This window comes from Lonchura striata, chromosome 7, assembly GCF_050655825.1.
Source record: "Lonchura striata isolate lonStrDom1 chromosome 7, ASM5065582v1, whole genome shotgun sequence".
Taxonomy (NCBI): Eukaryota; Metazoa; Chordata; class Aves; order Passeriformes; family Estrildidae; genus Lonchura; species Lonchura striata.
The window spans coordinates 36,550,651-36,577,861 of NC_140709.1; the positions used below are offsets into that span (position 1 = coordinate 36,550,651).

Genomic DNA, 27,211 nt, shown 5'->3' on the forward strand with positions numbered 1-27,211 from the left:
AAGGATGATGCAGGACAGAGGAAGGATTTGTCAGCCCCTTCCTGATTGTTTTATCTGACTCCCTCCTTAAAGGACTATCTCTGCCTTGGAGCCAGGCTGGGAGAGCTGGGAATGTTCACCTGAAGCAGAGAAGGATCCAGGGAGAGCTCAGAGCCCCTCCCAGGGCCTAAAGGGGCTCCAGGAGAGCTGGAGAGGGGCTGGGGACAAGGCATGGAGGGACAGGACACAGGGAATGGCTCCCACTGCCAGAGGGCAGGGATGGATGGGATATTGGGATAAGGGATGACAGGGGTGGGACTGGATGGGCTTTGAGGTCTCCTCCAGCCCAAACCATTTTGGGACCCTTTGGCTCCATGTCCCCATGGCTGGACTCTTTTCCACACCTCCAGACTCAGCACCATCTGTTGGTTCCCTCGGGGGAGAACCAGCCCCACATCCCAAGCTGTCCTCCTGCACACCATGGGGCTTTCCCAGGGAAATCAAACCAGATGCCTCTGCCTGTTACCAGAGAAGCCTGGCCTGTGTGACTGTGATACGAAAATGCAATTATCTCAGGAAATAAAACATTTTCTCTTTGGAGGAAAAGGTCAATTGATGTCAAATCCAGCCCCTGGTGGCCAGAGAATGGTGGAGACAGGGCTCAGATGTAGAGTCCTTGGCCTGCTTACCCTCCTGGATTTTTGGGATGGCTGTGGTGGTTATCACCCACCTCATTCCTACCAACCCTGAGCTTTCAGAGCTCTCAACCACATTTCCCCAAAATGCTTGTCAGTGCCACTTACCAATGAAGTCTTAAATTGTTCTTTTTTCCCCCTGGTGTAGCAGTTCTGACATCCACTGAGGAATATAGATGGAAGGAGGTGCTGATATGCAGAAAAAACTCTTGCCCCCAAAAAGTTAAAATGTCCAGAGGGTATCCTCCAATCCCATGTCTTTGTTGTGCCATCATTTGGGAATCTGGCTCAATATCTGCTCCTTCACTCAAGCACTCAGGGAGCTTTGGAGCAGGTAAAACTAAGCCAAATTCCCCCAATCCTCTGTAAGTGTTACTAAAATAATACCCCTAAATTAGGTCCCACATTCCTATGATCCTCATAGTGCTGAGCAGGGAGGAACAGCTTTTGATAACAGCCCTGGATTTGGTGGTGTGGCGAGATTTATTTCCTGATCTTTTGCCCATCAAATTTTTTTCTGATCTTAATTGTCAATCACATCATATGATTTCTCCAGAGGAATGAAAATAGCAGCTATTTGTCTTGAAAATCCCCCCTTTGATGTCAGAATTCCAGGAAATAAAACACCTTTATAGTTATGGGATCCAGACCTGTCCGGCCGGGATGCATTTCCAAGAGGAATTGTGTGTGTTTGTTGACACGGGTTTTGAGGCACCTTTCACGGGGATTCACGGTGGTGTTTTCTCGGCACGTTGGTTTCTTTCCTAGGACTAAACCAGCCCTTCTGCTCCGTGTCTGAAAGGTGTCAGCTCTGCCTGACCTGGACGGAGCTCCCAGGGTGTTGGGATCCAGCCTGAACAGATCCAGCCTTTGCTGTAATGCCAAAATTATGGCTTGGACATCCAGAGCTGCTCACACATTGCCTGGAGGAGGAAATTGTCCCAGACCCACCACCCCAGACCACCCTTGGATCAAGGCTTGGCCATAAATAGCCCCTTCTCCAATCCCCTACATGTCCATCTGAGCCCTGGACAAGGAAAATCCTCCCTTTTTACAGCTCCATCCTTTGGATTGACTCTTCATGACACCAGCTCAGCCAGCCATCCTTGCACAGCACGTCCACCTCCATCTGGAGAAGTTATTTCTAAGAAAGGCCAGTTATCCAGTTTTTGGAGTTTTTTGCCAAGATCAGAAAATGAGGGAAAGGCTAGTGAAGAAAAATTTGATCACTCCAGCTTCATTATTTTCCCATAGTTTTTAAGGAGTTTTGTAGATTTTGGCTGCAGACTGGGGGATTAAATATGTGCCATGACTTTGGGGAAGGATCCTTCTTGGTGTTACTCCTAAAAACTGCTTCCCAAGTACATTGGCTGGGTGGGACTGTGGATGTGCCACAGTCAGGGCACATCTGTATGTGTGTGTGTGTGTATAGATATAATCCATAACACCCACTGCTACCTGCTGATCTTTTCCTCTCTGCAGCCAAGCCTGTGATCTCACATGATCCCCTCCAAGGTGTCACTCACAATTTCAAAACTGCTGTTTTCTCTATTTTCCAGTCTTTCCACCCATCTCTTCCTCAGATATCTTTCCTTCCATCTGAAACTTTGGGGGTTTTCCATGATTCTCCCCCACAGCTCACTCTGGTGCCGTGTTGTGGCTGACTTTGCCATGAATCCAATTTTCCCTGTTTTCCCCTCAAGCTCTCACATCTCCAGCACTTACACTTAAAAATAAAAATAATTATTTGCAGGACAAATTCTGCTCCTTAGCTTTGCAGCATGGATCACCTTTACTTCCTTCCCTGCCCAAATCCTCCTGTGCCTTCTCAAATTTGCAGGATTTTTTTTTTTCCCCATTCCACCAGCAATTAATCAACCTGGCAATTTGGGACCAATCTAAAAACAATTATAATCAAAAAAAGAAGTAGCTGAAGGAATCCCCCCCATGATGGAAAATCATCTCCATGCTCAAACCAGTCTAGCAAAAACCATAGGATGGTTTGGGTTGGATAGGACCTTAAAAATCATCTCGTTCCAATCCCCCTGCCATGGGACACCTTCAGGAAAGTGAGGGTAAGAGAAACGGCCCCTCTTTCCCAAATTTTAGGCTTCAAAGCATGAAGGAAGAGGCTGCTCACCAGCTCTACCAGAGGCACGAAGAGAGGAGCATCCATCCCCTGCTCTGCATCTGGCACCTATTGGGGTTGCAAAGCCTCCAACCACACCAGCCAGAACCAGGAGCAGCTTCCAAATCCCAACCCCAAACTGCACACCAGGTACCTCTGTTGCTTCCAGGATGTGCTGTTTCCCCTCCACCAGCCTCTGTCAGGAGCTACCAAGACATCTGGAAGTGTTCCAGGCCAGGTTGGACAGTGAGGCTTGGAGCCACCTTGGGATAGTGGAAGGTGCCCCTGCCCATGGCAAGAGGGTGGAATGGGCTTTAAGGTCCCTTCCAAACCAAACCATTCCATGGTTCCCTGATCTTGGCTTGCCCAAGGCTGGCTCTGTGGCAGAGCACAGCACCCCGTGGCAGTGAAGCAGCTCAGGAAAACAGGGACTTCTTTCCCTAAAACATCAGCACTTTATTTTCACGCAGGGCTCTGCTGATTTACACCTCCTGCCAAAAAGATCTTGCTCTCTCCCTCCAGCCAAGCTGGAGATTTTAATGCCTGGGAAGGTGATTAATTATTAGTTGAAAAGAAAAGACAAACCCACAACTTGTGTTTTCCGGTGGTGTCTCAGCCTGGGAAAACACTTTTGAGCATGAAAGGGGTATTTGGGTGTCTCCCTCCTGCAGCCAACACTGGAAAATCCTTCAGCACCTCACTTTGATACAATTCACACAAATTCAAAGGGGCCTTTCCCAAGTGAGCCCTTGGCTATTTGAGGACCAACCTGATCAAGTAAATCCTCGATAAGATCCCTTCCTGGAGAGGGATAGGGTTCAGGACTTAGCTCTACCATGGGTGTCCAGACAGCTCAGCTTTTTGGACTCCCATTTGTTACAAAAATGTGAAAGTTTGATCCTCAAGCTGGGCAAATGTGTTTTTTTCACTCTCGGGAAACAGTTTTTACTCTGAAGGGAATTTCCCACTCAACTCCAATAGCTTGAAACTAGAGGGGAAAAATAACTCCACAAATTTGGAAGGTTTGGGTACAGCATTGAACATTGAGTGCACTGTGCCCCAGAGTTTTGGTCCTGCCCATTGCAGAGGAGCGAGCCAAGCACAAGGATGGAGCAGGATGCTCTTGGAAATCAGGGCACTGCAGATTCAGAGCTTGAGGCCAGGCATGAAGCTGAAACACAGAACATAACAACCACTTTAGCCTAAAAGAGTGAAGAGATTAAATGCGGTGCTCGCAGCTGCACAAGGAGTGATGCCAGCACTTGAAATCTGGGAATAATTGATCCAGGTTTCCAGAATCATTGTAACTGAGTGAGAGGGGTTGGAGAGGAGAAGAGAGAGACCGGGATTGAGAGATTGCTGTTAAAATTGCTAATCATCAGGCTTTGAACATCTGGAGGATGCTCCTGGCCTGCCCTTCTCTGCCACCAGTGCTTCCAGACACGGCATGAGCTGGACACGTGTGGCCAGCCAGGATGATGCCAGAGAAACCAAGGATGCATCTGATAAAGCTTTACAAAAATGTAACACTTCCCAACAGTCAATCAACCTTCCCGGGGCTGTGGTGAGAAAAGCACCTAAATTAGGCAAAGTGCAAAAACAGGGGAAATGGGAGACCGGAGTTTCCAGCAGAGACAAGGTCCCAAGAAGGGGTTAAGCTGTGTCCTCCTCAGAAAGACATCCTCTCCAGCACCTCTCAACCCCTTGGAGGTTGGCAAACAGCTGATGGAACGGGGGCTTCACACACAGAGTAGCAGGAAAACAGGTCGTGGATTGAGAAATATTGAAGAAATACTTATTTTTTTCTTGTCCAGGAAGCATTGTCAGCTTGTTCTTAATAGATTTGTTGAAAATGAAACTGTTTTCCAAGGAAGATTTTTAAAGAGGGGCTCTGGACACCTGGCATTTACTGCTTCCAAATTGCTGAGAAGTTCAATTTTTAATTTAAAATTTAATTTTTAAAATAATTTTGAAAATAATTATTCCTTGGTGTCTTTAGAATGTGAGATAATTTTATTTTTACTTGAGATTATGTTTAAAAAAATTTAGATGAAGCAACAGAATTTATCTGAAAGGAGCTTTATTTCCCTGCAGATTTCAGCTGGTGGTTTGGGTCAAATTTTAATTCAACTTGACGTTGACACCACATCAGAATATGATATTTTTTTGCTGTTGTTCACTTCTTTGTTCCCAAAAATAGCATCAGAGGCTGGAAGGCTGTTTTCTGTTCAGTCTTCTCTGAGGCCTAGCAATCATTTCCATCACAGCCTCCCATAAATCCACAAATCCGACATTAATCTTTAAACTTTTTTTTCAGATTAGCATTTATGAACCCTCAGCAAAGAGCCCCTGGGCTTGGACAGGAACAATTCAGCCTGGAAGTTGAACACTCTGTTGAGTTGCATCTCGTGGTACCTTTTCCATCACTTTGGTTGGGCTTTTGGAGAACATCTCAATTTAATTTGGCTTGGGAATCCCTCACATGCATGAGTTCCTCAGGGGACATCTGGTTTGCTGCACATCCAGTTCCTTGGTAGTTTTGCAAGAAATCTTTTGCAAATGAATCAGAGCTTTCCTCTCCTTGGTCTGGAATCTGAGAGTAGATTTTCAGAAAAGTGAACCTCATCTTGTGCAGAGAAATCTGACTCAAACTCGTCCGCCTGGCTTTGGCTCCAAGCTGGTCAAGAATCCATTTTGTTTAATTGGGATGTCCTTGAACGCCCCAGAAACAATCCCTCTGCTAGGCAAGGTCCTGAGGGGAAATTTGATTCAACATGGATTTTGTCAGCACATCTGGTGAGGAACACATGATTTTATTGAGTTTTCCACTTGGGAGTTCAAAGTTGGCCACTGGGAGAGCTCTCTGACCCTGATGATTCCCTGATGAATCTCGTGAGGAAGGGAGACAGCCTTGGCTTGAAGCTCTGGAAGGTGGTGGGAGACACATCTCATCCCCAGGGTGGGACAGGAGCTCCATGGGAAGCGTGAAGGCTGAAAGAAGATGTGCTGGGTGTGTGGTGCTTCTCCTTGGCTGCAAAAAACACTGATGCCCTGGGTGGAAAAGTTGATGCCGTGGGATTTGGGAAGAGGGGAGCACTTTGGCACAGCTGTAGGGTGCCATGGAGATGGTGCAGTGTGGGATGGACTGTCATTTTATATAAACCTGTGTCCCTGAGAAGAGACAGGGTAGCACTTCCCAAAATTAAGGGGGTTTCCACTCCCAAATGAAGTTGTTATTCCCTAGCCAAGAGCTGCCTCCATCCCTCTGCAGAGTGTTGACAACTGGAGCTCAGGAATGGATGAGGAAACCCAAATGAAACAACAAACTCCCTCAGCAGGGCCCAGGCAAGTTCCCTGTCAGCTGGGTCCCAACATATCCCAGATTTATCTTGGATAATCATTCCAGTGAGCAGGGGCTGGAAAGGAGTGCGGCCAAGGCCCAGCACAGAGCAGCATGCTCAGAATGGTGACACGGGCCCTGCTCTAAACCTCCTGTGTTAGGCAGGTTGGGACTGAAAATATGCTGATATATCCCACTTATGGGCACAGAAAGGAGGCATTAAAAAAATCTAATTGAAGGGGTCCCTGCTTCTGGCTTCATGGACTTTAAAGGCCACTTCCAACCCAGGCCGTTCCATGATGCAGAAAGATTTGGTGCATCTCCTTCCACGTTGCCTTTTAGGCTTGGAAATTCAGTGTAAAGCTTTAAATGTGATGTGTTCAAAGCTGCTGCTCGGGGAAGGGATGGATTCAGCACGTGCTGGGCTGTGCTGCCCAGACAGGGGCGTCAGCACAGCTCCCTCCCAACATCCATGAGCTCATCCAGCTCCAGACAAATGGCACTGGGAGAAACAAGCCAAGCCAGGTCTAGGAGATGGAGTGGAAAAGCAGGAGAGGGGAGTGGGGAGGGGGATATGAAGTCATCTGCACTGACAGTGTGTCAGGTACTCACATCATTGGCTTTATGAAATGACCTTCCGGCGGGGAACCAGGCTTGTTCTCCCACTTATGGCACTAGAACAGCAGCATCTGTCCTGGAGCCTTCCAGGGGCCACATCCTTCTCTGCTGCAACCCCGAGGTTGCACCAGGCATGAATTTGCTTGTGAGAAACTAAGGCAATGACACAGACTAAAAAATTTGGTGTCCTGCTTGGAAAAAAACCCAAAATCCCAAATTTTTCTGCAGAGCAGCCATGTAACTGAGCAGTAGAGACCATCACACCTTTAACTGCTTCCCCATACACCAGTGCTCCGCATAATAAACGAGGGATTTGTTTTGTTTTGTTGTGGAGGTTGCTTTCCACAATTAAGAAAACCTGGAGATGATGTTTCCTTTCCCTTTTCTGATTTATTTCCTCAGCAGCCCAGCCACAAGATCAGAGCAGTGGCATTCATTAGGCAGGTGAAGTTGGGAGAACATCCACACAATTTAACCATTCCCAACTTGAACTCAAATAAAATTCAAGGGGAAGGGGAAGAAAAAATATTCTGTTTTTTGAAGGCATGTGGTGAGTTTCAGCAGCTGCCATTGAGCTTTCCATAGCTAGTTTCCAATTACTGTGAGGTGTCCAGAAGCAATGGAAAAGCAGCAGTGATCTCCTGTGAGAGCTGTCATTATCCATGAAGCAGTATTTCAATGGGTACAGAGGAATTACACTGGAGGAAAAAAAAACCCTGGACCAAACCAGCATCCAGTGCCACCCATCCCTTCTCCAGATCACCTGGAAGCACAGCACAGGTGGATGGAGCACCAATGGAGCATCCAGCTCGTGGGGAGGGTCTGGATTTGCCCAGGGCAATAGGGATTACTCCCAGGGCTGCCTCCCTGACCCCTCAGCACCAGCTACTGTGCCGAGATGCTGCCTGAATGCTGACATTTTAACAGCACGGTCCCTTCCCGGCACATGATCCGGCGTGAGGGAATAACAGGATGTATTAATGTCATTCCAGATAACAATCTTCCTCTCAGAGAGGGCTTCTGGCACCACATCCCCCTGCGAGAGAACTCTATCCCTATCGCTCCAGCCCTAGCTCCCAGCTTGAAAGGAATCCATTTGGGCCATTAAAATGACTTGTGAAATGTGGGATAGTTAGCAAGTAATTAGGACCACATTTCGTTCCCCTGCCTGCCCGGAGCTCTGCACCGTGGTCTCCGTTCACCTTTAGTTTTGCCTTTTGCACACCAACACCACCATTTGTTTTTTGGGATCGTGCTTCCCCTCTATCCCCCTGCCTTCCTTGCTCAGCTGGTGTTTGTCACCTGCAGCATCTATTTTGTGTGGAAGAAAGAAATGAAAGGAGCTGGGTTTGAAGGGGCGCCAGAGAAGGTTTCCCCATTTTCCATCTCCTGTGCAATAGTGCCACCCACCACCTATGGGATAACAACAGCTGGAAGGATTGTCCAGGACTAATTTCTTGCAAAGTCCTGCTGATGGCTGTCAATGAGCAGGGAATTACCACAGAATTTGGAAAACACTGCCAGTTTTGGGATGCTGCTGGAGCCAGTCTGCCCTGGGCTGCATTTCCAAGCCCTCTGCTCCAGGCTGTGCTGGAAAACACAGTGTGCTGGACACCAGTGGGACTGAGATGCTACTGCCATCGTGCTTGATGGGGGGAATATCCCTCCTCACCCCTTTGGTCCCCCTGAGAGAGGGTCCTGGGCTGGAGCTCTCACCCCTCACATGTTAAAGGGAGTTTCCCCTCCCTTTTTATACTCTTGGATCTGCTCTTCCAGGGCCAGATGACCAAGGCAGCAGGAGCCAGCATTTCTGCTCTGGAGATGAGCCCATGGATGTTAGTGATGCCTCTGGAAGGTGGACATGGTGAACATGGACATACAGGGGCCTCATGGGCACTGGTGCAGGCCTTTGCTCCTGGACATTCCTGAGGGATCATACTTAGGGCTGATAAAGGCCCTACTGCTTAGTCCTGTGTTTCCTGAGGAAAGGAACATCTTTGAACTGCGTCCGTACCTTCCATAGTGAATCCTGCAACTCTAGAGCCAAGCTCATCATCCAGACCCTGCCACAGATGTCGTTCCTCCATCCCATCCTTCCTCTGGCTCTCGGGTCCACAAGAAATCCCTCAAGGAATCTTGTGGATCCCTGAGACTGGATCCACAAAAAATCCCTCAAGGCATCTGGAGGATCCTTGAGGTGGGTCCACAAGAAATCCCTGAAGGAATCTTGTGTATCCTTGAGGTGGATCCCTCAGGTCTTTGTAACTCCATCTTTCCCTCAGTGTATCAGAAACCCACATTTTCATCCCTGTCTTTCCTGTCCTTACCTCTGAAATACCTCTGTGCCTTCACACAGGATAATTTCTGGGCAGAGGACTCCAAGGGATGTGCTCCTCACCACCCTTCCATTTCTCCCTCCTGCCCCTGAAGCATCAATTCTTTATGGGCACCAGATGAGGACACCGAGTCCCAGGAGCACCTGGCTGAAGCCATGGAGCAATCAGCTGGGAATGAGTCATGCGAGCAGCCCATTCCCAGGAATCCCAGCCAGATCCCTCTGCACAGGACAGAAATAGATTGTAATTGACAGATGACAGCTTCTGGCCAAGTCCTGGTGCTTCAGAGGGAGTATGCAGGGATAAGGGCTATTATTATCCCTGTTATTTTTTCATTTGGGAAGCACTCCTACCGCCTCAAGTGCTCTCGGGATTGCCGGCAAGAGCCTTCCTGTCCTTAGCACACAGGATTTCTGGGATCCAAGGGCGTGACTGGAGATGAGCTATGAGCTGTGGCATGGATGTGCTAACAACCTTTGGCAGGAAGAAGAGGACTGGACCAGCACTTCATCCTGGTCAGAGACATTCCAAAGCCAAGGAATTGCCACACCAAGGAGCGGCTGTGAAGTGAGAGTCGGACAAAGAGGCAGAAATTGAGGTGAAACATCTCACAAAGCGTAAATATTGAGAACATCTGGAGCACTGGGCCAGGTATCTGCACTTGGAGCCTCCCTGGAAAAAGGGAAAGCTGTCCCAGGCTGCAGGAATGTGCGGGGCTGGGGCGGGATGGAACAGCTCATCCTGTGACCTTCTGCTCTGTGGCCACCAAGCACGGGGAGCTGTGTGCTGCCCTCTAAATCCCTGCTCGGGAAGTTGTGTTCTCCTGCAGGAATCTCGGCTTCCCACTGCCAAAAACGTGGAAAATATGACCCCAGCACAACCTAAAAATGAACAAAGCAGGAGATATTTTTAGGAATCTCATAATCTGGGTTTTAGCCCAAGTCTTGGGTTTGGAGAGACTCTCCATGGGGAGGAGGACAGATAAGGGACCTTCCCAGCTCCTGGGGTGAACCCTGGTATCTCCTGGCTCCTCAGCAGTGGTGGTAACATGTCTAGACACACTGGGAAGCATTCAATCAGGACAAGGAGGAATGGGTCCTGCTGTTTGGAACAATGCAAGAGGAACAAAACAGCCCCATTTTATTTCTTGCAGCTGGCTTTTTAAAGGACTATTAGGTCACTGAAAGCTTTAGCTACAGCAAAAAATAACTAAACCCCCCCCCCCCCAAAAAAAAAAAAACCCAGAAAAAATTGGAAATTAAGCTGTATATATTTTTGGGAAATTGCTTTTTTTATTTTAATAGGTTTCCCTTTCAACTCTCTTCCAGTTGATTTTTTTTTTTTTCCTTCTTTGAGCCCTATGATTATTAATGGCTGTAGCACTAATGTGCTTGGAAAAAGCTCATTGGAGACCACGTTTTTTGGATTATAAAATATCTGAAAGATATTTTTCTTTTCTTCAGCCAACTATTGCCCAGCTTTCCCAAGCAGACATTATTCCATGCCACAGCAACGGATACAATCGGAACCCAACTTGGCTTTGAAGGTAAGCGGGAAAAGCCTGTTGCAATGGGGTAATTGCTTCCACCATGGAGCATTCCCAATGTCCATGTCTGGTCCTGGAGGACTCACTCCCACTCATCGGTACATTGAGGGTTTTCTGGTGTTACTAAACAACCCAAACTGGTTTTTTTTGGTTGTTTTTTTTTTTTTTAATTTGCAAGTGGAATCCAAGGGTTATGGAAAGAGCCGTGGACAGACATGGATGTGATTTGTCTGTGGTAGTGGCAGAGGTTTCCTGGCTTTGCAGGAACCCCATGAGGTTCCCAGCAGGGGCAGAGGGGTCAGCCAGACTCTCCTGGAGGAACGCGGGGGTGGTTCCACACCATCAAGCTCCAACAAGAGAAGCCACAACCAACACAGACTCAAACCACTGGGGCAGCGATGGAGTAGTTCATGAACACCCAAATTAGACATGCTGTTGGAACCCTGGTTACTGAGAGTTTTGGACTTGCTGTGCTGCCAGGCATGGACCCCCAAGAGAACTCTGTATTTGACCTGAGCCTGTGGAGAAGGCTTCCAAAATGGAATGACAGAACTGGGAATGTGGGTGTGGAGTTTGAATAGAAGTGTGTAATATGACGGGGTGGGAAGCTCAGAGTTTAAGGGTTTAGAATATAGTAATACATATAAAACAAGATGGAGGTTTTGGGGTGGAGTCCTTCTTCTTCACCGTCTTCTCCATGGCTTTGGGTGGTTTTGTATAATTGCATAAAGAAGTCCACATTGTGGGTACGGGTGGTTGATTATTGGGTTAAAAGTAAAAATAATTGAGGTGTCACTTCTTAATTGGACAGTTGATCCTTAAAAGACCTTGTAGAGAGAGAGACAGGGCTCCATTTTTAGTTTGTTGGAGTGAAGTGCTGCAGAACTCACAGCTTGTGAGACTTTAACCAAGATAGAACTAAGAAACATCTGAGTCCAAACAAGAAATTCCATCTCACACATTCAATCTTGACCCTGGCAAAAAGAAGTTAAGACCCCACAGCATCCCTCTGCTTCCCTGGGTTATATTCCAGCCTGGCAGTGCCTGCCTGGAATATCCAGGTCCATTGCTCAGTGGAGGTGTTCCCTGTGCTTCCAAACCAGGAGATTCACACCTGAGCACACTACAGGTCAATGTTATCCAACAGCACCACCTTAAATTTCATCAAAGGAAACTCAAACCACCCCAATTCGCACCCATGCTGGGACACCTTCGGTGTTAACAGTGATCCAGAGGCAGATCCCCATTGTTACAGCTGTCAAGAGGAGATGCCTGGGAAAAGAGCTCAATAAACAGAGAGAGAATGAACAAAGGCAGCTGTTTCCTGGCAAAGCCCGTGGTTTTTAGCAAGCTTCCACCTCAGAGCCAAACCCTGGGAAGTCGTGGATGAGCTGTGACCTCTGCCCGTGCCTACCCAAGTGGTTACTCCTGTGTCACTGTGCCAGCCTGGTGACACTGGAAGAGGGGATGTGGATCTCCCAGTCTCAACAGCTGTGGCCAGAGTGTGCCTCTCAGGGGCCTCCTGGCCCTTCAGGGTGTGGCAATCAGCACCTGCAGGTGCCCAAGGGTCTACTGGGGAGAGTGTCCCAGGAAATGCTTTCAAGGCCCTACTCAAGCAAAGGGAACCAGGAGTTCCCCTGTTTGCTCTCCAGCTCTGCCATTTGCAGTTTATCATGGCCCTTTAACTTGACAGAGAGAGAATTCCACAGGGATTTTGATGCAAAACAGTGAAATCAAAGTCTTCTTCCCAAAGAAAAAGCAGAATTTTCAGCTTTGTAATAGGACTCCTCCTGTTTAAAATGCTGAAAACATGGTGGATGAGCAGAAGCAGCAATATCAGAGCATTTGGAGTGCTCTTCTCTTCCACAAATTTATTTAGCACCCATCAGTTTCCTCTTGGAAGGAGATTGGAGAAGTCTGGGAGTCTTTTGCAAGGAGAGGAAGGGGACAGAGCAGCAGTGGCTGGTGATTCCTTGACCTTTCTGATGATCCTTTCTCACAATGGGCACGTCCAAAGACAAGGTAATCCTGCCCAGCTCCACACAGACATGAAATCCATGGCACTGAAACCTATGGAGACCAGGGATAAAACCCGAATCCCAAATCCCAAATCCCAAACCCCAAATCCCAAATCCCAAACCCCAAATCCCAAATTCTAAATCCCAAATCCCAAACCCCAAATCCAAAATCCAAAATCCAGAACCCCAGGAATAAGAACCCCAGGAATAAACGCAGGTTCATCTCCCAGGAGTTTCCCATAATGACTCTTTAACCAATATTTCCCGTCTTTCTCCCATTTTCTCGTGACCCTGCAAAGTTCAGCCCTCCACTAAAAATAACCTCTGTTTTTTATTGCTGGGAAAGGATCCCAGCCTTCACAGAAACAGGGTTTCTAATCTTCAGAGAGGCAGATGCTGGAATACCCCAAAAGCTCAGAAACTGGCAGGCAAAATTAATGAGACTTTTCTACTTATTGTTAAAAAAAAAAAAAAAAGTCTCCTGTGAGTTTATAGCAGCTGCAGATCCAGAGGTCTTTTTCTCCAAATAAATTGTACTTTCCATGTTTTTGCTTTGGCTGTGCTGTGGTATGAACTTCAGGAACAGGAATTGATGAGATCTTTAGCAGATATATCCAAAAGAAGTGGGCAGAGACCTCAGCCCTGCACTGGGTGCTCTGGTTTGGGTTGTTTAAAACTCCCAGATCTCCTCAGTTCCATGTTAAAGCAAAGGGATGAGCTGTGGCTTCTTCCAGAGCTGCCCACCATGAGCTCCACAGCCTGCAGACATCACCAGGAGAGGGCAATTAGCATCCTGCTGCCCAGGGGAGAAGTGGAAGCCATCCAGGTCTTGGCAGCCAGTTTCTGGGATTTCTGATAGGATCTCTGGCATGGCACACCAGAAGGCACACCTTCTGAGGCACGCCTAGCCAGACCATCCCTGGAGAGGCTCAGAACAAAGCAGCTCTTTTCCAAACTTGGGGATTTGAGGACACCTTTCATCCATCGAGTTCTCCTCTTCCTCCAAAGCTTGGTGTGTTTTATCAGAGGGGACAAAAAAGGGAAAACAACCAAATTCTGTCTGCAGAGCAGGGACATGGCACAAGAGCTTGGAGTTATCCTTGGTTTTACTGGGAAATTCCATGAGGGAAATCCCAGCTCTTTCCCAGCTATTGAGAATGGCTGGTGGTGATTGCTGCATAGAGCATGAGGCCAGACAGGCTGGGGGGTCAGAGGTCTTCAAAAGTGTTTCCTTGGACTTCTGCTTCCAAGACCAGCAGGACTGGAGTAACTCCAGCCTTTCTAAGAACATTTTGGGAATAGTCTTTTCCCTCGGATGTTTAAGGGAGGAAGAGAAGGAAAAACTAACAAAAAGGATCAGTCCAGTACCATGTGAGGAGCATGGGGCAAAGCTGAGGGCAGAGCTGGGTCTTGCCATATCTCATCCATTCCAGATATTTAACTGCCTGCTCCAGCTGTCACTTGGAGCAAAACTCTGCTCCCTGTAGCTTCCTTCCTTCCTTCCTTCCTTCCTTCCTTCCTTCCTTCCTTCCTTCCTTCCTTCTTTCCTTCCTTCCTTCCTGGAGTCCTTCCTTCCTGGAGTCCTTCCCGGAGTCCTTCCTGGAGTCCTTCCTGGAGTCCTTTCTTCCTGGAGTCCTTCCTTCCCACAGAGATGTTAACAGGGAGAAACTATTTTTAGGTCTGAAGATGTTGGATCATCCTCTGTTATGGCAACGGATCCTGTTATTCCTTGTTTCCCCTGATCTTTTCAATGCATCAGAGTCATCAGGGCTCCCATCCAGCTTACAGTAAACACACAAAAACCTCTGGATTTTGGGACTTCTTTGTTGCATGACTGGTAAGAACAGTACAGGAAGAGAGGAACGGGCTGTCCAGGAGTCTCAGAAGGAAGGAGGGGGACTCCAGCCTGAGGAGAAACCTCTGGAGAAACCACACCTGAGACCTGGAGCAGGGAGGGCAGAGCAGATGACACCTGGAGGTTCCTTCCAGCCCGTGGATTGAACATCAGAACTTAACAGCTCAGCCAGCCCGGAGTGTGGAGCTCCAAAACGATGAAATGCTGCCTGGTTTGGGTCCAGAGCAATAAATCTTCCCTCACAGAGGTTACTCTGCACTTGGAGCAGGTTTGCAGGAGCATTTGCCAAAGTTCAAACAAGAGCAAATGCTCAAACCAGGTTTGCTGTGTCTTTGGGAGGCTTATTGCAAAGTCGATGAGCATAGAAAGACATCTCTTACCTGCTGTGGGACAGCAATTCCTGCATTCCTCCCAGAAAATTCATAGGGTAAAACATCCAGGGGAGATTCATGTCTCCAGTTCCCTCTCTGACACCCATGCCAGCACAGAAGCTCTGTGAATGCACACAGGAAGAATATCAGGGATCCTCCTGCAGGAAAATAATATTTTCCACTCTGCAATTGCACTGAACCTTGCAAGAGCTGCAGAAGTGGCCAAGGATCCTGGACAAAACAGGGCCACATTCCCCAGTCTGTCCCAGTTAAACCTCATGACTCCATATTTTGTTATTTTGTTTTGCATTAGCTAGCATCATTTGTAGCATTTGGACTGCAAAAAAACTTCCCAAAACCCCAGGAGAATGCTGCTTTTGATAACAGATTGGATTTCAGCACTTTTAGGATAAGATAATACCATTTCAAAACACACCAGTTTAGAGTTTTTTTCTAAAAAATGTGAACAGGAAAACAACACAACCTGCTCTGTTTGATCTGTACTTTAAATTTTACTGAGGAAAACAGAACCATTTTGGAGAAAGCAACCAGAGAAATTTGGAGGGAGCTGGCCAACAAACAGGAAAAATAAAACCAAAAACCCAGCAGCAATCACTGAGCTCTTCAGCACGAAATCATCAGCAACTGATGGCTCATACCAGCTTTTCTTTGTCTTCCTATCTCAGCCACACACTTCAGCTGGAGGGAAGGAAGGCTCAGACAACCTGAAATTCCAAATGAGGCTTCAGGACAATTGTCAAGCAAAAAACCCACTATTTTCTATATATATGTTTGAACTGATGTGACATAAAGATGATTTGAAATGCTGGAAATCTGAACAGGAGCTGAAACTATTGCAAAATACTTATTTTCAGGTCTTTATGTAAATTAATTACCATGTGTGCTTTGCTGAAGGCTGGCAGCAGGGAGGGGCTTGTGACAAGGCTCTCCAGAGAGTTTCTCTCTTTCTCATTCTCCTTCATGTATGTCTGGAGAGGAATTGTGGATTATCAGGGCTGCTTTCAACCTCCCTGCTCTTTGGAATATGCAACCATGCCCTTGGATCAACACCATTCCCATGGGCTTGGCCAGACCAAAGTTGCTCTTTGCCTCCTGGGCATCGAGGTCCTCCCAAGAGCAGATGCACAATAAAAGAGAAGAGATAGAGCTGCACTTTTTCCTGAGCAAAGCTGGAGCATATTCTGAATCGATTTGAAACCCATCCAATCAAAAGAATGAAATATTGCCCCATCAGCTTAAACTGACCAAAATGAAGTGTTTCATTTCAGGTTTGTCTCCCCTCAACCCATCAAAATAAAATAGGGAGAGAAAAAAAGACATAAAAGAAGAATACTGCAAGTTTTCAGCACATTTCTTCCCCATGGGAAACAGCAACTCTGTGAAGTGGCAAGTTTCCTTGGAAAAATCTGCATCATCAGCACTTCTCCACTGTGTACAACCTCAAAAAAGCCCATTGCTCTGATCTGGGGGCTTCCTGGGATTGATGGCTTTTCTATCTGTCCCTAAATCAAGCTCCTTGCTCAGAGGGTGTTTTCCAAAAAAACAGCATAGGGAGCAACAAGATGGATGGACACCCTTGGGCATCATGAGGCTGAGATCCTGCCATACCTGAACCAGGACTGGAGCAGATACCGAATCATCCCATCCCATCCCATCCCATCCCATCCCATCCCATCCCATCCCATCCCAATCTTGCATTTCTGCAAAAACCCTGTATATGCAGACATCCATCGCAGGTGTGTTTCTGTGAGTGAGTGTGTAAAATCCCATTATTTACAGCCAGGAAAGGCCCCCATTTTTATGGAATAGTGCTGCCTAGCAGATGATATTCCATACAGGGGAAGCAGGGTCCCACAGTACTGGGACATTTCCTTGCTCCACAGATCTGCAGGCCAAGTGCTGAAGTGCAGCCCTCTGAGCCAAGCCAAGCGTGACAGCAGCACAAGGGCAATCCTGGAAAAGAAGAGGAAAACCTGGGATGTTTTCTTCTTTCCTGACTTCCCAGTTCTGCTTGCAGCACCCCCTCAATGCCTTTCCCATCCCTGCTGTGGCTGCAGAGCAGCGGGCAGCGATCAGCCCTGTGCTCTCTGCAGTGAGCTGAGAGGCTAAATCAGATTTTCAGGGTCTGTTTTCTGAGGGAATTGCTAAACTCCTTCACCAGCAGTGCCAAGGGGTGCTGCAGGGAAAGACAAGCAGGGAGGAGGAAGAGGAGGAGGTGAGAGAGGGAGTCAGTCAGCACTCACCCACCAAGGCGTCTCTCCTCCCCCGGCAAAAGGGAAACGAACCCTGCCCAGGCCTTTCCGTGGTGCTCCAGCTTGCCAGGGGTTGTGCAATGGGATGTCAGGCAGGCTCAGGGAGCGCAGAGCGCCAACGGGGGGTAAGGGGTGTAATGCAAGCCTACGTGTTTATTTCTGAACAGGAACCCAAGCAAATCCAGCCGTGACCACTTCAGGAGGTGAATCAAAGCCACCAGCTTAAAACCTCTTGCTGTTGTTTCTTCTCTTAGAGAACCTGGATGAAATGTTTTTAATAAAAGACTCCTTCCTTCCTTTCATTCTTTTCTCTATTTTTTTTTTCTCTTTTAATACATATATATATCAAAGTTCAAATAAATCTTTACCATAATCAGAAGAATGCAGAGAACTGTAAAAGTTTAGAAGGGGTCACTCCTGAGCAGCACCAACTCCATAAAGTGAAGTTTGATGTCCTGTACTTTATGGCTGTACGAAGCCCAGCTCTTCTGCCCTGAGATTGGCTGTAATATTGTAATGATGTTTAACTGCCGACAAATGAATCACAGGTGAGGAGACAAGGACTCCTTAAGTAAAAAAACATGTCATTTTTATTTGGTTGCTTTTTGTTTTGCTGTTTGGTTGTTTTGATATTTCTCTTTAGTTCCCTCAAGCAAACAGATTAAGGAACATCCCAGACTGTCAAGTAATATCTGTTTGTAAAAAGCACCAAAAAAACCACCACACCCCTTTGATGTATCTGTCACATGCTGGAGAGGGGAGAGAGGGGTTTTCCTTCACTTCCAGTGTGACTTCTTTTTATTTTTTGCCACTAATTACAGAATTTCTCATTAAAATAACAAGAAGCACAGCTGGCTGAGATTCTAGCATGTTTTCACTTGGGGAAACCAATGGGAACCATATCCTTCCTTCCTTCCTTCCTTCCTTCCTTCCTTCCTTCCTTCCTTCCTTCCTTCCTTCCTTCCTTCCTTCCTTCCTTCCTTCCTTCCTTCCTTCCTTCCTTCCTTCCTTCCTTCCTTCCTTCCTTCCTTCCTTCCCCAGCCCCATCAAGGCCAGGTGTGGGGAGAAGACCCTCCCCCAGAAACAAACCCACCTCACACCTGCTTTTTAAAATTCATCCCATTCCCCAGATTTTGGAGCTGTTTTTTCAATTTCTTTCCCGTCTTAGGCCTTCCTCCCCTCCTCTTCCTCTCCCTCCATGTGTCTTTTTCCCACGGCAAAAGGAACTCACGCAGACCTGGGTATTTATAAAATCCCCTCCAATGCCAAAGCGTCAGGAACAATCACTTCCCTCCAGTTTGCAAGAACATTCAAAGTGCCCCGAAACATATTTTCGACATAACTCATCACTTTGAAGACGCTTCCAAGCTTTTGTTCCTGTTTATTGACAGGAAGTTGCTTTTCATGGCTCCAGATCAGGAGGGGGGTGATGGAGGTGTTGCCAAGTGGGTTTGTTGTGCCCTGCAAATCCCAACCCCACATTCCTGGCTTCCCCCAGGCATCCACCACCCAACCCCTCTGGTCTTTGCCAAGTGGGATAAAAACACCACTGAGGATTAAAAAGGGGGAAATTAGAGGCAGGATGGATGTGGGCAGGTGAGAGGGAAGCAGGAAGCTCTCTTATCCACCATGGCTCTGGAAGAAGAGGGGGGTTTGAGGCACCCCTTGGCCCTGGAGAGCAGGGGTGAGGCACAAGCCCCCCGTGTCTCCTCCTGGAGAAGGGGCCAGCACAGGAGGATCATCCCCTCTGGGAACTGTGACTCGTGGGGAAGGGGGGAGTGGGAAAGGGAGCAGGGAAAAGGGAGGGGGGAAGGGGGACTCACCTGACTCCCCCTGTCATGGCAGGACAGGGGTCTCCATCCAAACACTGGGGGCTCAAGGAGGGGCCTGGGGGCTGCTGTCCGTGGAGATGGGCCAGAGCTCTGCAGGGTGACCTCTTGAGGCTGGGCCAAAGGCTGGGAGGAACTGGGGGAAGTGGGAAGGTGGTGATGGAAGAAGGGCTGCACCTGATCCCTGCTGCGTCTCAGGACAGGGATCCAGAATGGAATTCTTGTTGGTGCAGGGGGAAGAACTGGGCTCTGTGGTCCTTGTGGTTCCCTTCCATCTCTGAGTGTCCTTTGGTTTTATGAGAGAAGGACAGATGTTTCTGGTTCCCAGCTCCAGTCCTGGGTAACACCTTCAGGGAATACCCTCTGCTGCCTTCAGCCCTCCTGAACCTCCTCCAGCAGCATCATCCTTTCCTGAGGAGCATCTCCTGCTCCAGGGGCTGGTCATGCTGGGGGAAGCCAGCAGAGGAGCAGGACAAGGCCCTGGGGTGCCCAGCACAGCTCAGGATGAGGATCTCGGGCAGCCACAGGGATCTGCCATCTGAAGGAAGCGCCAGCCCCACTGGGCTTGACCTCCTGGACACCTCCAAACCCACTCAGCAGCCCTGGCACAAATCCCTGGGGAAAAGGGAGACTTTAAATCAGGCCACATCGACCTTTTTTCTACTGACAGCGGGACTGGCTGTTATGGACTGAGGGCCTGAGGTTCTTGCATGGAAAGGAGCTCAGTGCAACACTGGGGGCACCTCTGAATTCCACTTAGTCCCAGCAATTATTACTTCTTGGCTTGTTGCTACACCGTGTAGTGTAATGTTATTGCTTGGAATGCTCTGTTAACTCCGTTTTTACTGATACCATGTGTTCCCCTCCTTTCATCCCAGTAGTGTGTCAAGAGCTGTTTTCCTAAGGATGGTCAAGGGAATATGATTCTAATATTACTGGAGATGATATAAAAAGTTTTATAGACACTGCTCCATGTTTGAACTGAGAGCCCAGAGCTCAGCCACGAGGGCCTTAGTCAGGCATTTGAATTGCATGTTTTAAAAGGCCTGTGAGGTTAAAAGGCACTTGCTGGTTTACAAAGGACAGCCATTGTGAAGGGAAAGACGTTAGACCTGCATTTAGAGAGGAACAAACCGAAAACCTCAGAAAGCTGGGCTTATAATATGCAATTTCAGGTGTCATTTGTCTCCAGAAGCACAAATCCTGGGAAATACACAAGGACACGCTGCTTGCTGCGTAATTCCCAGGAGTGCAGCCACGAAGCTGTAGCTATTAATGTGGTACTCACTGTCTTGGCCGGCAGGGCTGGGGTAGCACTGAGATCCCCCAAAACTCAGAGCAGAAGCTCCAGAGCCAAGGTGTGCTGATGATCACAAAGGATCTTTGCATTCTCTCTGGTTTGCCAAGAAAAGCTGCTGGCAGAAGAAGGATTTTTGGGTTTTTTAGGTAGAGGTGTGCATAGTAAGGACTGGGAGGTGAGCCCTTGCTTGTTCAGTTGGACAGGAGAGCTGGGAATAGCTCTGCTGTGATGTTCCCAGCCAAGGGGCCGAGCACAGAACCAGGAGCTCTCAGGAGGAGGAGACTCAGGGAGTGCACACTCCCAGCTCTGGGTGAGCAGAGTGCTAAAATGTTCTCCAGGGAGCAGAGCACAGGCATTTGTTCACTCCGCTGGTTCCTCTGCCTCACGCCAGCATTTCCAGGGCTGTTTCTACCTCAACTCTGCACCTGGAGTTTGTGGTTATCCACTGCTTCAGCTCCTGTGAGTAAACTCTGCACATCCAGCTCTGCTGCATAAAGATTTCTGTGGATACCAAAAACCTGTTTTCCTATTAAGGCAGTTCTTTCTGTGTTTTACAGTAGAACAAGTCCAGCACAGCAACAGCAGGCAGAGTTTCCCAGCCTCGCTGAGCTTTTACGAGCACTTCCATAATGGCATTTCCAACACTTGGGCCGTGGCTGCAGCGACAGCTGACGCCTCATCCATCATAACCTGCTCTCTGCTTAAGAAAGCTGCTTTATTTATTGCAGGTGATGGCCTCTGCACGGGACAAACATGCCTGGAAATTCCAAGGCTTTTGTCTCGGCAGCAGGCGGGTTCCAAGTGCCTGACACAGTGTTCATCACTGGGGCTGTGCTCTCCTCATTTGCTTCCCAATGTTGCCTTGAAACAGAATGGAATGACATGGTTTGGGTTGGAAAAGAGCTTAAAGATCATCTGCCATGGGCAGGGACACCTTCCACTGTCCCAGGCTCCTCCAAGCCCCAGTGTCCAGCCTGACCTTGGACACTTCCAGGGATCCAGGGGCAGCCACAGCTGCTCTGGGCACCCTGTGCCAGGGCCTGCCCACCCTCCCAGGGAACAATTCCTGCCCAATATCCCATCCATTCCTGCCCTCTGGCAGTTAAAAACCATTCCCCCCTGTGTCCTCTCCCTCCAGGGCTTTTTCCCCAGTCTCTCTCCAACTCTCCGGGAGCCCTTTAGGGCCTGGCAGGGGCTCTGAGCTCTCCCTGGAGCCTTCTCCTTCTCCAGGTGAGCACCCCCAGCTCTCCAGCCTGGCTCCAGAGCAGAGGGGCTCCAGCCCTTGGATCAACACCTTCTACTGGCACACTTGCTGGAGTTCCAGAGCTTTCCTTGGGGTCTTTGGCATCCCTGTGTCATTTTTTGAGGGTAAGAAGCAAAGATTTCCTCCTTAACCAAAGAGAACTGAAATTTTCCTGTAAGCATAGTTTTCTCCCTTGGTGCCTGCAGAGGGTGAGCCAAGGTGGCAGCTGGAAGGAGAAATACAGGAGGTGAACAGCAGATGACAAGGAGGGAGATGAGGTAGAAGGTCAGCTCCTTGCTCAGGCACCCTTGGGACAAAGAGAAATGTGTAACACCAAATCTGGCAATTCCTGCACACAAAACAATGAAAATATCTCTACTCACCAGCTTACCTGGCTCTCCTCACCTTAAAAAGGATGGAAGGAAAGCTTTGGGGCTGTAGGGCAAGCTGGGGTGAGCAGACCTCAGGTGAAATGTTTGTTTGGCTGAGGTAATTTGTTCTCAGTTCCAGGCAAGAAATAGAACGGAATTTCACAAAGCACAGCCAGGTTCTAAGCAGGACTAACACCTGTCCTGGACCCAAGAACCCAAAGACCCAATAGTCCAGTACTGAGCAGAACTGCCCAGACTAGACCTCAGTATCCCAAATTCCTGCTTTCCACATTCATATTTGAGCACTGGTCTCTCAGTTCCAAACAGGGCAGGGCACATCTGGACTGGGAAAGGTCACTCCTATGCATCCAAACATGACCTTCTGAATATCTCCTCATCTCCTCTGAGGCTTTTTTACCAAGCTGGGGATGCTCAACCCTTTGAAAAATCTTTGAAGACAAAAATTTCTGCCCATGTCTCGCAGTCTGTCCAGATCCATATCTGCGCTGGTGTGGCCTTGAAAAGAATTTCCTGTGCAAAGAGGTTCCCTTTGCTTTACCCCAGCTCCATCAGGTCATGGAGAGCCCATTGGAAATGAAACCTTGGATTTGGAATCCATCAGCCTCTGGAGATGACCTGAAGGATGCCTTGCCATGGGCAATCACTGCTGCAGGCCTGGCCAGCACAGCTCCCTTCCACTTGACATCCTGGGATTCCTGCTGGAATTTCATGGCAAAGGATCTTTCCTTGGACCTCACTTAACTCCTCCAAGGCATGTTTTCCTTCCCAGTACTCCCCTGAATCATCACTGGGCAGACGCTGGTTCTGCTTTCAGGCTGTTTTCCCTTGCATTCTCTGCTTCCCTGCTGCCGGAGCCCTTTTCCCATCTGCAGAATCCAGGTCATGCTCCAAAACTCCTTCACAATTGCCTGGGTTTCCTAAAAGAGGAGCCCCAGGCATTACTATTCCATAGGAGGGGTTCAGAACCTGCTGGTCCACACTTCATAAACATCAGAAGAGATGTAAGGCAGCCCAGTGTTAAGCACATTCTAGCTGCAAGGTTCCAGCTCCTGCTCGCCCTCCCATCCAACAGAAAAATGGGGTTCAGTGGGGATGGTTTGCAAGTGAGTCACTGCTCCTACATGGGGGAAAAGGAAAAATAATCTGCCTGTGTGCCAATAGCCAGCCCTGAAGGGAGAGCCTGGGAGTGCTGCAGGGATCTGAGATGCACACAGGGATCTGGGATGGGATGCAAGGATCTGGAATGCACACAGGGATCTGGGATGCACACAGGGATCTGGAATGGGATGCAAGGATCTGGGATGCACACAGCACATGCAGCAGGCGCAGGAACAAGGGAATGCTGGGAAAGATTGTTCTGCTGTGTTTATTTTTTAGGCAAAATCCTGACCTGGAGAACATCAGCATTGTTGCAGCATGAGGAAGATTTTGCTATTTTTCTTCTTGGATGGACATTTTTTTTGTAATTAGTGTGAGGACAAAATGACACAGTGCTTCGGAACTGTGCATTGAAAGAATAAATTGGGGTTTTCTTGTTCTTCTTATGTGCAGCCATGAGTGCAGACCTGATGGGGGTGGGGGGAGTATCCTCACATTGATCTGGTAAAAACATCATCTAAATCCAATCTGCTGCAGCAAACAGGCCAGGGAGATGAAGGAAACCACATTAAAAACATGATGAAAGTTGCCTCGAGGCTCCTTATGTCACACTTGGGCTCTGGGTACTTGGGATTTTTTATTTCTTCCCTTTTTCTTCCTTCAATAAACCCAAACTTGGCATTCTTGACACATACAAACACAGTGGTGCAAGCCAAATGGACATTAAAAGCTCACAGACAAGAAGGATTTGGGTTCCTTGGCTCCCCTCGGAATTTTTGAGGCCTTTCAGCATATGACCTGCCTCCTTGGGTGGAGAAAAAACAATTTTCGTTCTAAATAAGCAGATAAAAATTGGTTTAGACCAATCTGGATAATTTCTGTTGACCCCCGAGTCGCTTGGCATCACCTGGTGGCTTCTCCAAGGGGTTCAAAGAGAGGAAAGGGATGATCCTGTTAATCTATGGGTATGAGAAAGAGGCAAACACCCAAAATTCATTATTTGTACCCCGTTGTGAGCTCCCTGCAGCAAGCAGAAATCTAAATAAAACTCCCACATGGTTTATTTTTGGATTATTCCCTCCCACCTCCAGGCCCCTCCCAAACTGATTTTTGGGGCAGTTGTTTCCTTCTCTGACCTAAGACACCAAACACCCCCAGCTCTGCAGCTCCCTTCCTGCTCCTTCTATCCTGCAGGTGGAACTGCTGTGGAAGAGAGGAAGAGGAAGGGGACGGAGGAAGGAAGCAGGAGTGAAAACAAGGGGGGAAAAGTGGAGGCTGCACATCTGCTTTGTGACTAATCCAGGCTGTGGCACACCCGTACGGGTCCCTTTTTATTGCTAACATTCCTCCTAAGTTAGAAACACTTTTTTACCACCCCCCTTCCCTTTTCCTCCCGGCTTCAGATGTCCCAGAGGAATGTTTAAGCGATTATGGAATCCCAGAGGAGTTTGTTGCTTCCCTTTTTAATTTGTTCCATGCTAGTTGCTGGTTTTTTTAAAGCAGTGCCCAGCTTGCTCTTTCCTCAGAGTCAAGCCCAGGGCTCCTTGTTCCGGCTCTGGCACGGAGTTCCTCATGACTTTGTTCCCCAAATCCCTGTGGGTTTATAGTGGGGCTGCAATAATTTACTCAGTGCTGAAATTGGTGATTACCTGCTCTGATTTCTGAGCTTAGGTTTAAATAGAAATGCTAAAAATACTGACTTAAGCCAATCAAGAAAAGAAAAAAGAAAGGCATTATTGGCCCTTTTTCACTTGGCTGGTGTTCACAGGCGAGCTGTGATCCTGCAAGGCCGATGAAATGCCTGGTGTTATCCAGCTCCAGGCACAGGCTGAGGCCTGGAAGAAACTCCCTTTGGGTCCCCCAAAATGGGTCAAAATCCTGTTGGGTCCCCCAAAATCATCTGGGGTTGCAGAAGCTCTGCATGGTTTTAACCTCTTCAGCCCTCGCTGCCCTCTGACCACTGCTCCAAGGTGAGGGGGTGGTGGCAGACACCCAGGGAATGGCTTGAGGTTGTCAAGGAAGTGCATGGCAGGAAGAGAAATGGAATATATTCTTCTCAAAAATTAGCACTGCAGCTCCTGACCTTTCATTTTTATTTGCTTTTGATTTTGTTTTTTGGCTTTTTGTTTGTTTGTTTGTTTGTTTGTTTGTTTGGGTTTTGTTTTCTTTGGTTGGTTTTTTTTGTTATTCCCATAATGAGCATAGCACAGTCTGACTCTGCCTGTAATCCCTTTTTCTGGAATCATCCCAGTAGCTTTCTGGATGTCCCTTAGCAACAGTTGCTTCCGAAGCAAAGGCAAGAAAGCCTCAGACCCAGAGCAGCCACAAGATGTCTGAGAAATGAAATTTATAAAACCCAAAAACGTTTAAGATGACTTTTCTGAGAATAAAGAAGGAGATGTCCAAAGAGGTTGGAAGGGTGACACATATTGAAGCATCCCTTATTAATTAGGAGAAGGTGAGCAAATCCTGGCCAATTTTGTCCTTAATAGCATTACTTAACATCATTAATGCCATTATTTTGTCAAATCAGGTGCCATTTCTTAGGGAACAATTTCCTAGTCAGTTTTGCATCCAAATGCCTTGGATCCCCCTCCAGGGATGGGGGCTACACCACTTCCCTGGGCAGTTCATTTCTTGGGAGATCTCAAAGAAGCTTCACTGCTGTTGTGGCACAAGACATCGCCAAAAAGTCAACTCTCCCCAGACATTTGTCAGTTTCTTTTAATATACAGAGAAAACCAGGAGTTTCCCTGGTAAAACAGATGCTCATCTCAGAAGTCTTCATTCAGTGGGACTTCAGATAGGTCCAGTACACCTCTTGGACATTTGTGCATGGAATAGACACTGTTTGTGCCCTTAACATGCATTTATTCAAGGAAATAACTACTTTAAAATATAGATGTTCAGTGCCCAAATGACATTTATTCTTAATTATTTGGCTCCAGAAAGACTTGAGAAGCTGAGGTGAGTCCTTGACCCTGATAATGCCCTTCCAATCAAATCAGTTCCTTCAGTTCAGCTTGCAAGGGAAGAGGTGTTGTTTTGGGGTTTTACTGATTTTTTGTTTTTCTAATTTCATTGCAATTCCACTGCTCCCCAGAACCAAAGGTAAATGTAGGAGTGGGCAATCCCCAGGAAATGAGCATCCCCTGGCTCTCCTGTGAACTGAGACAGCAGAAACCACCTTCCTTTACAGGCAAAATGAATTTTATGTCCAATTCTCCTTCCCATTTCTGTGTGTGGTGTCCATGCTGTTTCAATTTCTGTGTGACAAAATGTTTTCTTGATAGGAACCAGACCTGTGGCTGCTTTAGCACTCAGATATGGAAACGCTCGCCTGCGAGTACCATCTATCACTGAAGTGGAAAACTGTGGCACTCGCAGCATCCTTGGGGAGGGGGAAAACCACAATTCTTTCAAGATTTGCCAGTTACTTTACAAGTTAAGCCTGTCAGTTTAGCACTATATCTTATACTTGAAATGCTGAAATGAAAAAAGAAAAGGAAAACTAAACCCCCCCTCCCAAAAAAAAAAAAAAAAAAAAAAAAAAAAATTCTGAGCTTCCAAACTGGAAAGTCAAGGTGTTTTAAGGTGTTTGAGGCTTGTGAGGAATGATTCGTGGGGCTTTCCCAGCCCTCTCTGCAGCCAGATCCACCCTTTTCTTGACCTTTGCTGGACCAAAGCACGGCAAGCATCGGACCAGGCTGCCCAAGGAATTGCAATTGGTGGAATCACCATTCCTGGAAGTGCCCAATGGATGAGGCACCTGGGGAAGTGGTTTAGTGGTGGGGGAATGGCTGTACTCCATGATTTTGGAGGGCTTTTCCATCCTAGTGTCCTACATTTCAGGGTGTAACATGGCTTGAGGAGGCTGCTGTAGAGATCTGGAGCAATCCTGGCACAGAGAAAAAGAGGATCAAGCAGTGGCAAGGTCAAGGATTTATTTACAGTGCTTATCAGGAGGGAGACCACAGGATCTATGCTTAAAAGGAGAGGGTAAAAAAAATCTCATTCACAACATTTAATGAAAAACATTTTTCCCTCCTGCCCTGCCCTGAGACAATTTTCACAGAAATATCAGTTTCCAATCCTTTTTTTTTTTTTTTTTCTTTCGTTGGTTTCACTGGGGGTTTATTGAAGAGCAGAGAAGCCCATTTTTCATGGAGAAAACAGCAAACCCCTGCTAA

The 27,211-nt window shown here is 47.7% G+C and overlaps 2 long non-coding RNA genes across 3 annotated transcripts; one reads left to right on the forward strand and one right to left on the reverse strand.

Annotated features, from left to right (window-relative positions):
- The first annotated feature begins 8,907 nt into the window (after window positions 1–8,907).
- On the forward strand, window positions 8,908–17,456 carry LOC110475449 (uncharacterized). The gene is made up of 3 exons (XR_002466280.4): window positions 8,908–9,747; window positions 10,560–10,642; window positions 17,327–17,456. It is a non-coding gene; the product is annotated as an uncharacterized LOC110475449 (long non-coding RNA).
- LOC146766958 (uncharacterized) lies at window positions 10,369–17,331 on the reverse strand. 2 transcript variants are annotated; one of them, XR_014956631.1, is made up of 3 exons: window positions 15,783–17,331; window positions 15,546–15,611; window positions 10,369–15,008 (listed from the first exon to the last, which is right to left on the reverse strand). It is a non-coding gene; the product is annotated as an uncharacterized LOC146766958 (long non-coding RNA). The 2 variants fall into 2 exon arrangements; XR_014956630.1 differs by having other exon boundaries at window positions 10,369–15,611.
- Window positions 17,457–27,211: the final 9,755 nt, after the last annotated feature.